This window comes from Aquarana catesbeiana, linkage group LG07, assembly GCF_042186555.1.
Source record: "Aquarana catesbeiana isolate 2022-GZ linkage group LG07, ASM4218655v1, whole genome shotgun sequence".
Lineage (NCBI taxonomy): Eukaryota > Metazoa > Chordata > Amphibia > Anura > Ranidae > Aquarana > Aquarana catesbeiana.
Window position 1 is genome coordinate 77,333,795 of NC_133330.1, and position 10,374 is coordinate 77,344,168.

The 10,374-nt window shown below is 39.6% G+C and overlaps 1 protein-coding gene across 4 annotated transcripts in view; it reads left to right on the top strand.

The window, feature by feature from the left end:
• The window catches only part of SLC6A1 (solute carrier family 6 member 1), a 275,099-nt gene that overhangs the window by 77,387 nt on the left and 187,338 nt on the right, over positions 1 to 10,374 (top strand). The gene's annotated exons all lie outside the window — the stretch shown is intronic.

Genomic DNA, 10,374 nt, shown 5'->3' on the forward strand with positions numbered 1-10,374 from the left:
TATTTCAATCTTATTTTTTTTTCCTTTTTATTTATTTTTACAATATTTTTTAACATACTGTCATCAGAGTAGTTCAGTGTCACCATAGTGACACTGTACTACTCTCGGGGGGGTGATAAAGGATTTTCTTTTTTTTTGCTACAGTGATAATCATTGTAACAGCAATCGTTTGAACAGTCATGAATGGCTTTCATTCATGACCCATTGTTTACTATTGTGATGCTTTGATTGGCCCACAGCTATAACATGGTACAGGGTGCTGTCATTGGTCCAGGTACCCTGTGATCACTGGTGACCAATCACAGATCACACAGAGTTGTAAAAAATGATGTCATGAAAGGATTCCATTCATGACTCTTGTTTACTACGTGTCATGTGATCGCATGACAAGCCCACAGCAGCCTGATACCGAGCCTAGCATTCTGCTATGGCTGGTGCCTAGGGGAGCCACCTGCTAGCAAGTAAATATACTGCTTGCGGTCAGCAATGGGTTAAAGAAAAAGCCTATGTGTTTACATAGCTCAATAGCTGAAGCTAAAATTTACACACAGCTGAGACAGTCAGACAAGTGACTCATCCCCTCTCCTTCCTCCTTACTGTCTACTCTGTCCATGCAAGGCCATGTGTAGAATTGAAGAAAGAAAATCTCAACTCAAACAGCTTCTGGTGTGTTCATTTTAGAGGATCCTGGAGCTTGTTGACACCATTGTATGGTTGTACCTTGTTTTTAATGATTTATTGTAAAACAAAGTCTTCGTATGAATACTTAAAAAAAAAGTACAAAACATCACCTTAAATAGTTCTAAAAGTTTTTTCCTTAATGCATTCCCTGCATTAAGGTAAAAAACACCCCACTAACTGTGTGTCTATGGATGCACACAGCCCAGCTTGAGAGCACATGGGTGACCCCATATCACAGGGATTGCTTGGAAGAAGGAGCAGACAGTGCTGGCAGGGGGGTGCCAAATAAGATAAAAGTACCACAGGCAAGTATAACCTCTTTTTTTTATTTATTTTTAAATAGCTTTTAGAATCACTTTAAAAACTCCAAAATATGTCTAAATAAAATTGACCACATACAATCGTAGTTTTCTTTTAAAGAATACAGACTGGTTATGCACAATGTTATGTGTCTGAACTATGATTAAGCTCAATTTAAATGCATTAATACAACAGCAGGGAATGGCTTTAATAGACTGATAAAATGTTTATATTAAAGGTAATGAATTTGCAAATATAGTTGTCTAACAAAGCATGAGGTATAAGATCATTGATGGATTGCTAATTACTACAATGTTTAATAAGCAAGAATTAATATCCAGGTAATAGAAAGGGAAAATTATGAGAGGCATCAAATGTAAACTAGTGATTAGTGGTTTGCAGATTTCATTATGATATTAGTGTTTATTGAGCAGATCTGTTTACATGATTAAGGGATATTCAATGAGACAAGGTAGACTATTTACACACAAGTAATATACTGTATATCATCTTCAATTTTACCCCCGCATTTTTTAAAGAGCAAGTCCACCCAGAACCAATATTTACGTTTTTTGGTAGATGCTGGCACAGTAAATCAGCTGCTTCTATCTCTAAGTTAAAGTGGTTGTAAACTCTTACATATACCCATTGCAATGACAAACCTCTGGTGGTAAGCAGTGATGAAACAAATCCTCCTACATAAGTTGTACCTTTTTATCTGCAGCACTTTCTCCTCTACAGCCTTCAAAAACACACAGATCAAAGTTTTTTTTCTCAACCCAAGCAGTCAGGGGCAGGGATCTGCCCTCACTCACTGCAAACCACAGAGAGGAAAGATGAGTGTAATCTGAGACCTGAGTGAAGGAAAAGGACATACCAGCCTCTACACAATCTTGAAAGCAAACATGCACAACTTAGATTGTCAATCACATGTTGTGTGCTATATGGGGGAGGGGAGCCATCTCCCCAGATTATGTGGTGTCAGCATAACCTGTCAGAAATGACTAATGCGGATAGGAGAGGAAACAAAGAGGATGCAGAAATCACACTTTGTGCTTTGGGTTGAGGCTAGTACACACTATAGAGGAATATGCTCTGTTCATTTTTTCTCAGAGGTTTACAACAACTTTTAATGTCTGTCTACCTGTTGATGTCATCACATGCTCTCCCTGTTTAACTGTTTGTTGGCGCATTGATGTAACAAAGGAGGCCTGCCTAACTGACAGCCCATGGATTACATGAGGTCATAAGGGTTTCAATCCTAAGGGCTATGTAACGTCAGTTTCTTGTGATCATTCCCCAGTGACAGGATCTCCAAGGTGCCTCTGACCTTCTCCTATGCCACTGCTTCCTCACTGGTCTGACCATTGCTATGTCACTCCATCAGCTCCATACTGCAGCCTTCTGGTCAAGTATTGAAAGTAAAGTTTGGAAGACCAGGCAGTTTAATTCATGAGGCTCAATTTAGCATCCACCTACTACAAAACAAAACAAAAAAGAGCAAAAAGCTATGCATACTGGTGTCTTATCCACAGCTATACCCAATCCAGCAAATAGTATGGCTCTCCAAATTTCTTTTTTTGTGCATTCTGTCCAAAGTACCCACCTGTAGCTCTTTCATAAATTTGGAGCTGCCTCATTAGGCAGATAGCATTCTCCATCATATACTTTCCACACCAAAGTGGAATCTAATACAGTGTTCATATCCAGCACCTCCCTCCTACAGTTCTAGAAAGGTTTTTATTGCTGTCTGAGTTCCTGCATTTGATTTCAAACCCTCTTTCCAGTCATAACACATTTTTAACCTCCTCCGTATGGACAGCTTGTGTGCACTCTATAGTGCAATGCAACTCTTTAAAGTGGTGCAATCTGTGACTGCTGTGTCCACCAATCATTTTACTGGGCCACTGTAAGTGGCCCTGTTCCATGTGATTGCTGTGACCAATCCCAGCAATCACAGTTACAGTAGTAAACAAGGCTGTCATTCATGATGCCTTAATTACTACTGTGTGATCTCTGTGATTGGTCACAGCAATCACATGGTACCAGGGTCAATCACAGCTGCCCTGTACCATGTGATAGTTGTGACCAATCACAACATTACAGTAATAAACAAAGGTTTAATAAACGAAACCTTTGAATAGTTTTACAGATTGCTTATGCAGTTATTATTAATGCAATAAGCAAAAAAGTGGTGTAAAAAAAATAATAAATAAAAATCCCCAATCACCCACCCAGAGTAGTACAGTGTCTCTGATGAGCCATACATGTTCTGATCTCTCCATGAGGCCCTCCCCCCAAAAAATAAAAAATTTACGTGTGAACGAGTCCTAATAGTGCAGACAGACTGACTAGACAGTCACAGTTGGTTTCCCTGATTTTTACATGTACTGACCCTGGCATGTTTACTGAAAACATTTCTGCCTGTTGCCTGGACCGATCCTTTGCCTGTTTGCTGACCATGTCTCTGTCTTCACCTAAATTGACCCATGCAATCTTACTGACTATGTTCCTGTGAGACACCAATCCCAGGCATCCTTTGTGGACAACTGCATTCCTAGAACCACAGGGACTCTTTTGTTCTTCCTTTCTTTAGCCAACTGCACTGTCTAGTCAGTAAACACGGCATTCCTTGGGACAGCCATGTACCAGTAGGCTAGGATTGCTTTGTTTATAGAAACTGGGACTACAATAGGTGACAATACACTAAGCTATATTCCCCAACCACTCATATAGAGGCGACCATTACAGTACATTGGTTTTGAAACAATTGGTTGATTTGTTTTATATACAAGGTACAATGTCCGACATATAATTATCAGTCCAAAAAGTGAAACATTCTCACACATGTGATATATATATATATATATATATATATATATATATATATATATATATTCGGAAGGAATGACAAAATGTGTTTGGAGGTGCAAATCTAAGTATACCTTGGGGTGTTTGCTTTCCAAAATGTGGACATTTTGTGGGTATTTTCATTGTCCTGGTGCTCCAGGGCCTCCAAAAAATTGATAAGTAGTCAGGAAATTAGAAGTGTAATGTATGCCCCTAGAACACTTGAAGGTGCTCCTTGGATTTTGGGCACCTCTGTTTGGATAGGCTGTGAAATAGTCCCCCACATGTAGTATCACCAAACTCGGAAGAAGTAGCAGAATGCCTTTTAGGGTGTAATTCTAAGTAGGCCTATTATATGTGTTAGAAATATCTAATTAATTGACAAGTTTGTATAAACATTTTCTTTCCTGCATTTTCAAACAAAATGTGGCAAAAAATGACATTATCAAAAGACTCACTTTGCCTTTCAGAAAATACCTTGGAGAGTTTGCTTTCCAAAATGGGGTCATTTGTGGGTGTTCCCACTGTCCTGGTCCTCCAGGGCCTCCAAAAATGTGATAGGTAGGTAGTCAGGAAATTAGATTGATAAATGTATGCTTCTTGAAGGCCCAAAGATTCTCCATGGATATTATTGTGCCCCTCTATGATGTGTGTGAAATAACAACTTTGTGGATAAAAAAACAAATTTTTTTTAATTTCTTCATTTTCCAAAGTATTTTGACAAGTCACAGTCTCATCAATCAGGACTGATTAAAATTAGGGATGGGCTTGATTTTCGAGTCGAACATAAGTTCAACTCGAACATCAGCTGTTGGAGCTTGCAGCAAGTTTGCCTGCCGTGGAGTGCCCCATGATGCACTTTGAGATCGCAGTGCATTCACTGCTGCTGATTGGCCAAAGCAGGCATCTGACCTGCCTGCTTTGGCCAATCACAGCGCAATGTGCTGTGAGAGCCATGATTGACCAAAGACAGGGTACCTTTGGCCAATCATGGCTCAGGGGCTAAGTCCACGCCCCACAATATATAAGGCTGCTGCTTACACGGCAGCCATGTATAGTGAATGAATGGAGATTAGGCAGGTAGTTAGTGTAGTGTGCAGTCAGAACAGTGAAGTATATATATAATACAGTTCAGAGTATATAGTGCAGTTAGTGTAGTATATATAATACAGTTAAGAGCATATAGTGCAGTTAGTGTAGTATATATAATACAGTTCAGAGTATATAGTGCAGTCCGTATAGTATTTATAATACAGTTCAGAGTATATAGTGCAGTCCATGTAGTATCGTATATACTTGAGTATAAGCCGAGTTTTTCAGCACCTTTTTTTGTGCTGAAAGTGCTCCCCTAGGCTTATACTCGAGTCACTGCCATCTCTGCATACCTGATCAGCCCATGTCATGCTCAGACGGCAGCCGACCAGTGTACAAAAGCTGCGCCTCCTCGTCCTCGTCCGTGATAGGGGAACACTCAGTTTCCCAGCAGTGAGTCAGTGTTCAGTGTTCCGCCTATCACGGACATCCTCTCATCCTCATCCCATGGATGAGGATGAGAGGACGTCCATGATAGGTGGAACACTGAACACTGACTGCTGGGCAACTGAGTGTTCTGCCTATCACAGACGAGGACAAGGAGGAGCCGCGGCTTTTGTACACTGGATGGCTGCCGTCTGACTGCATGGCACGGGCTGAACAGGTAGGCAGATTGGCACAGGGAGACACAGGGAAGGCATGGACACAGGGCAATGGACACAGGGAAGGCATGGACACAGGGCAATGGACACAGGGAGGCATGCAATGGAAACAGGGAGGCTGCAATGGACACAGGGAGGCATGCAATGGACACAGGGAGGCATGCAATGCACACAGGGAGGCTGCAATGGACACAGGGAGGCTGCAATGGACACAAGGAAGTATGCAATGGACACAGTGAGGCATGCAGCTGCAGATGGGCATTGTTGACCCTCTTTTTCCACTTACAGTAGCTGTTGCATTTCTCACCCTTGGCTTATACTTGAGTCAATAATAATTCCCAGTTTTTTGTGGTAAAAGTAGGTGCCTCCGCTTATATTCGGATCGACTAACACTCGAGTACATATGGTATATATAATACAGTTCAGAGTATATAATGCAGTCCGTGTAGTATATATAATACAGTTCAGAGTATATAGTGCAGTCCGTGTAGTATATATAATACAGTACAGAGTATATAGTGCAGTCTGTATAGTATATATAATACAGTTCAGAGTATATAGTGCAGTCCGTGTAGTATATATAATACAGTTCAGAGTATATAGTGAAGTCAGTGTAGTATATATAATACAGTGGAGAGTATATAGTGCCATCAGTGTAGTATATATAATACATTGCAGAGTATATAATGCAGTCAGTGTAGTATATATAATACAGTGGAGAATATATAGTGCAGTCAGTGTAGTATTTATAATACAGTGCAGGGTATATAGTGCAGTGCAGAGTATATAATAATGTGTATTGAAGTGGTTAAGTGAAACCCTATGACAGAATTAAGAAACAAAATGGTATGGGGTTCCACCCCCCCAAGATCCATACCAGGCCCTTTGGGTCTGGTATAGATTTTAAGGGAAACTCCATGCCACAAATTAAAAAAAAAACAGCTTGGGGTCCCTCCAAAATCCATGCCAGGCCCTTATCCAAGCAAGCAGCCTGGCAGGCCAGAAAAGGGAGGGGACGAGCAAGAACACCCCCCCTTTGAACCATACCAAGCCACTTGCCCAACATGGGGAGGGTGTTTTGGGGTGCCTCCAAAAAACTTTGTCCCCATGTTGATGGGGACAAGGGCCTCTTCCCAACAACCCTGATCGGTGGTTGTCGGGGTCTGCGAGCGGGGAACTTATCGGAATCTGGAAGCCCTCTTTAACAAGGGGACCCCCAGATCCTACCACCCCCTATGTGAACGGGTATTGGGTACATTGTATCCCTACCTATTCACCAAGAAAAGTGGCAAAAAGTAAAAACCACAACAGACAGTTTTTGATCATTCCTTTATTAAAAAAGAAAATAAAAAGTGTCCTGCAATGTCCATCCATCTTCAATCACACCACCCGATGGACCTGAAAAATAGAAAAAATTAAAAAAGCTCTGCCTCGATGGCAGGCCTGCAAATGCTGTCTCTTGGCTTCAACAGCTGTTATATAGGCATGTTTTTCTTTGTTAAAGAGGGCTTCCAGATTCCGATAAGCCCCCCGCCTGCAGACCCTGAAAACCACAGCCCAGGGTTGTTGGGAATAAGCTCTTGTCCCCATCAACATGGGGACAAGGTGCTTTGGGGTGCCCCACAGCATCCCCCCATGTTAAGGGAATGTGGCCTGGTATGGTTCAGGAGGGGGAGGGAGCGCTCGCTCGTCCCCCCTATCCTGACCTACAGGCTGCTTGCTCGAATAAGGATCTGGTATAGATTTTTTTTTTAATTTTGGTGTGGATTTCTCCTAATATCCATACTAGACCCGAAGGGCCTGGTATGGACTGGAGGGGACGGGACCCCACGCCATTTTTTACCTTGATTTTTCACCTATATTGCCAGGAGCTGGCATTACATTACAGCCGTGAGCAAGTTTGAATTACATTTTTTCCTTTAGAAATGTTATTATTGCTGAAACATGTTCTACACATCGCACAGATGCACCACTTTACGGTCAGACTAAGTGGACCCCCCAGGCACGATATTTAATGGAATATTTTATTTTTTTTGTTTCACTTTAGGCATTATTAAAATCCCTGCTCCTGAAAAAACAATTGCTTTAAAAACTTTTTTTTGCATTGATACATGTCCCCTGGGGCAGTACCCGGGTCCCCATACACTTTTTATGGCAATAACTTGCATATAAGCCTTTAAAATTAAGACTTTTCTTTTGTTCATATGTTCGTGTCCCATAGACTTTAATAGGGTTCGCATGTTCGCTAGAAATGTTTGCGTGTTCGAGGTGTTCTGGTGTGAACCGAACCGGGGGAGTGTTCGGCCCATCCCTAATTAAAATATATATGTCATAGTTTGTAAACTCTATAACTTTCACATAGACTAAATAATATAAACTGATTTAGGTTATTTTTACCAAAGAAATTTAATTTTTGTTTTTTTATTGTTTATATAGCAAGAAATTAAAAAAAAAAAAAAAATCGGCAATTAAATACCATCAAAAGAAAGCTCTATCTGTCTCAAAAAATTATAAAACCATAATTTGGGTATGCTATTGCATGACTGAGTAATTGTCATTCAAAGTGTGACAGTGCTGAAATCTGAAAAATGGCCTGGATTGGAAGGGGGTGAAATTGTCCAGATTTGAAGTGGTTAATAGACTTATGGAGGGTTGCATCTTCTGACAATTGTTTTAATGCTGTCAGAGCCTTCTTGTTCTAGTCATAACCGTACCCCCATTTCATGGGGACAGGAAAACTCCTTTCCACTCTACCTGAAAACAAAAAATTGGCTTGAATTAGGCATTAACAAACCAGTGAGTACCTGAATTTGTCAGCCATGCCCACTGTGAATGCCCCATGCAAAGTTTATCACAACACTTTTTATAAAGAAACATTTTTCGGGTTAGAAAGTTTATTTTTTTATTTTTTTTTGTATTACACACACACACACACATATACACGCACACACACACGTTATTAAAATTAAAAGGGCAAATTAAAAAAGCCAAAGGGAAAATGTAGACAGATTTCTGGAAATGTTGTTGTGTTCATCAAATGCAATTTGCTAATGACATAGTTTTTCACACACAATAGAATGCACTACATGACTCCATCCGAAGACTTTTTAATTATCTGCATATGACAGAAAATAAAATTGACCTATAAACACTGCACTTCAAGATGACTTCCCATGTAGAAATGTAAATGCAGGAACAGTATACAAAGTGTTGGTTATTAAGTTTAGCAGAGATTTCTAAGGTAATTAGTGCTGAAGATAACACTTAACATACGATACTCATGTAACTTTATGATCTACTAGGCCAAGTACTTGGAGGTGTCTGTCAACACTGTTAAAGTGTGTGCAACTTATCATTTTCTGCTTGTTATATATTTTCAATTAAAGCTCAGGAAAGTCTTACATATGCAAAGTGTAAGGCTATTTACTTTTCCTTTCTTTTTGCCGCCCAGTCACAGGCAGGATTAGGGACAAGACCTCTAAGTGTTATTAAGTGTATTTCCATTAGTTCTCCTAGTTTATGAAGATCTTGGGCAACTTTGCTTGCCTTAGATAATCCTGTGTGTACTGTGTTGGCAGATCTTCAGATTGTAAGCTACATTTGAACACTCTCTGCCCTATCAAAGAGTTCAAGCTGTAGAAGCTGCATTGCATTGTATGCCATTAAGGGGAACCTCAACCTATCCTTAGGACAGACTCACTCTGACAATTGTTCAAAAAATACTTGCAGTTAGACATGTGCGGTTCGCTTTGTTCCGAATTAATATTCGGACAAATGTTTTGTTATTCGGAGATTCAATATATCCAAATACCCAAATTACAATATAAACAGATTTTACCGAATGCTCCAAATAACGTTCAAATTCGTCCAAATTTTGGAAATTGGGTCAGAAATTCTAGTCCAATTTTAAATTGAACTCCAGTCAAATTCTAACTACACATAATGCTGAAAGCAAAGATTGTGTGTGGTGGAGTACCATTTCGAAATAATGCTGTTTTTTTTAAGCCAAAGGTGATTTAAAGAGTCATTGTAATCATTTGATGAAGATTTTTCTCTTGTTTGTTCACTTTGCTGCATTCAAATCGAAAACAATATAACATTTTTGTTTCGACCGATTCGAAAATTTATAGATTTGAACATTTTGAATAAAAAAAATTGGTGAATTGGAAGAAAATGCGAAAATTCCGAATACAAATTCTGAATACGAATTGAACGAATCAACCCGAATTGAAATAATGAAAATAACTAGAATCAAAACGAAACAAAACAATTTTTTTTTTTGTCATGCACATGTCTACTTGAAGTCGGCCATGAGGCCTTCTAAAGAAAAATATCTAAAAAGTAAGAAATATTAAATATAAAATGTAGGCATGCTGTGTGAATGGGATTGCATAACAAACATATAGTGGGGTTTTACTGCAAAAGTGGAAATACACTTTACATTCAGCTGAAAAATCAGCTCTCCTGCCCTAGAGGACTGTATAAATGTGAGGACAAATGGACAGCAATATAAACCCCTTGGTGGGGAAAACAGCTCCCATATATGTGGTTAATTTGCGTATGTGGCTGGTTGCCTGGACTTTAGAATTTAGGGAGGTTGAAAAAAACAACAGTACAGACAGGAAAGGAAATTGAACATTACATGTGGTTTACATAAAGTAGCTATAATAGGAATTAAACCATTTATAATGTTATATTGTAACTCTTATCATAATATGCTTCTGTTTTGTACAATAAGCACGTCAGTTATTGATATACAGTATAAACTCTCCATGAGTCTTCTACATCAGTAGCTTCTGTAGATAGGGCTGGTTTTGCAATGACTATCACTTGGTGATGTGACTGATGT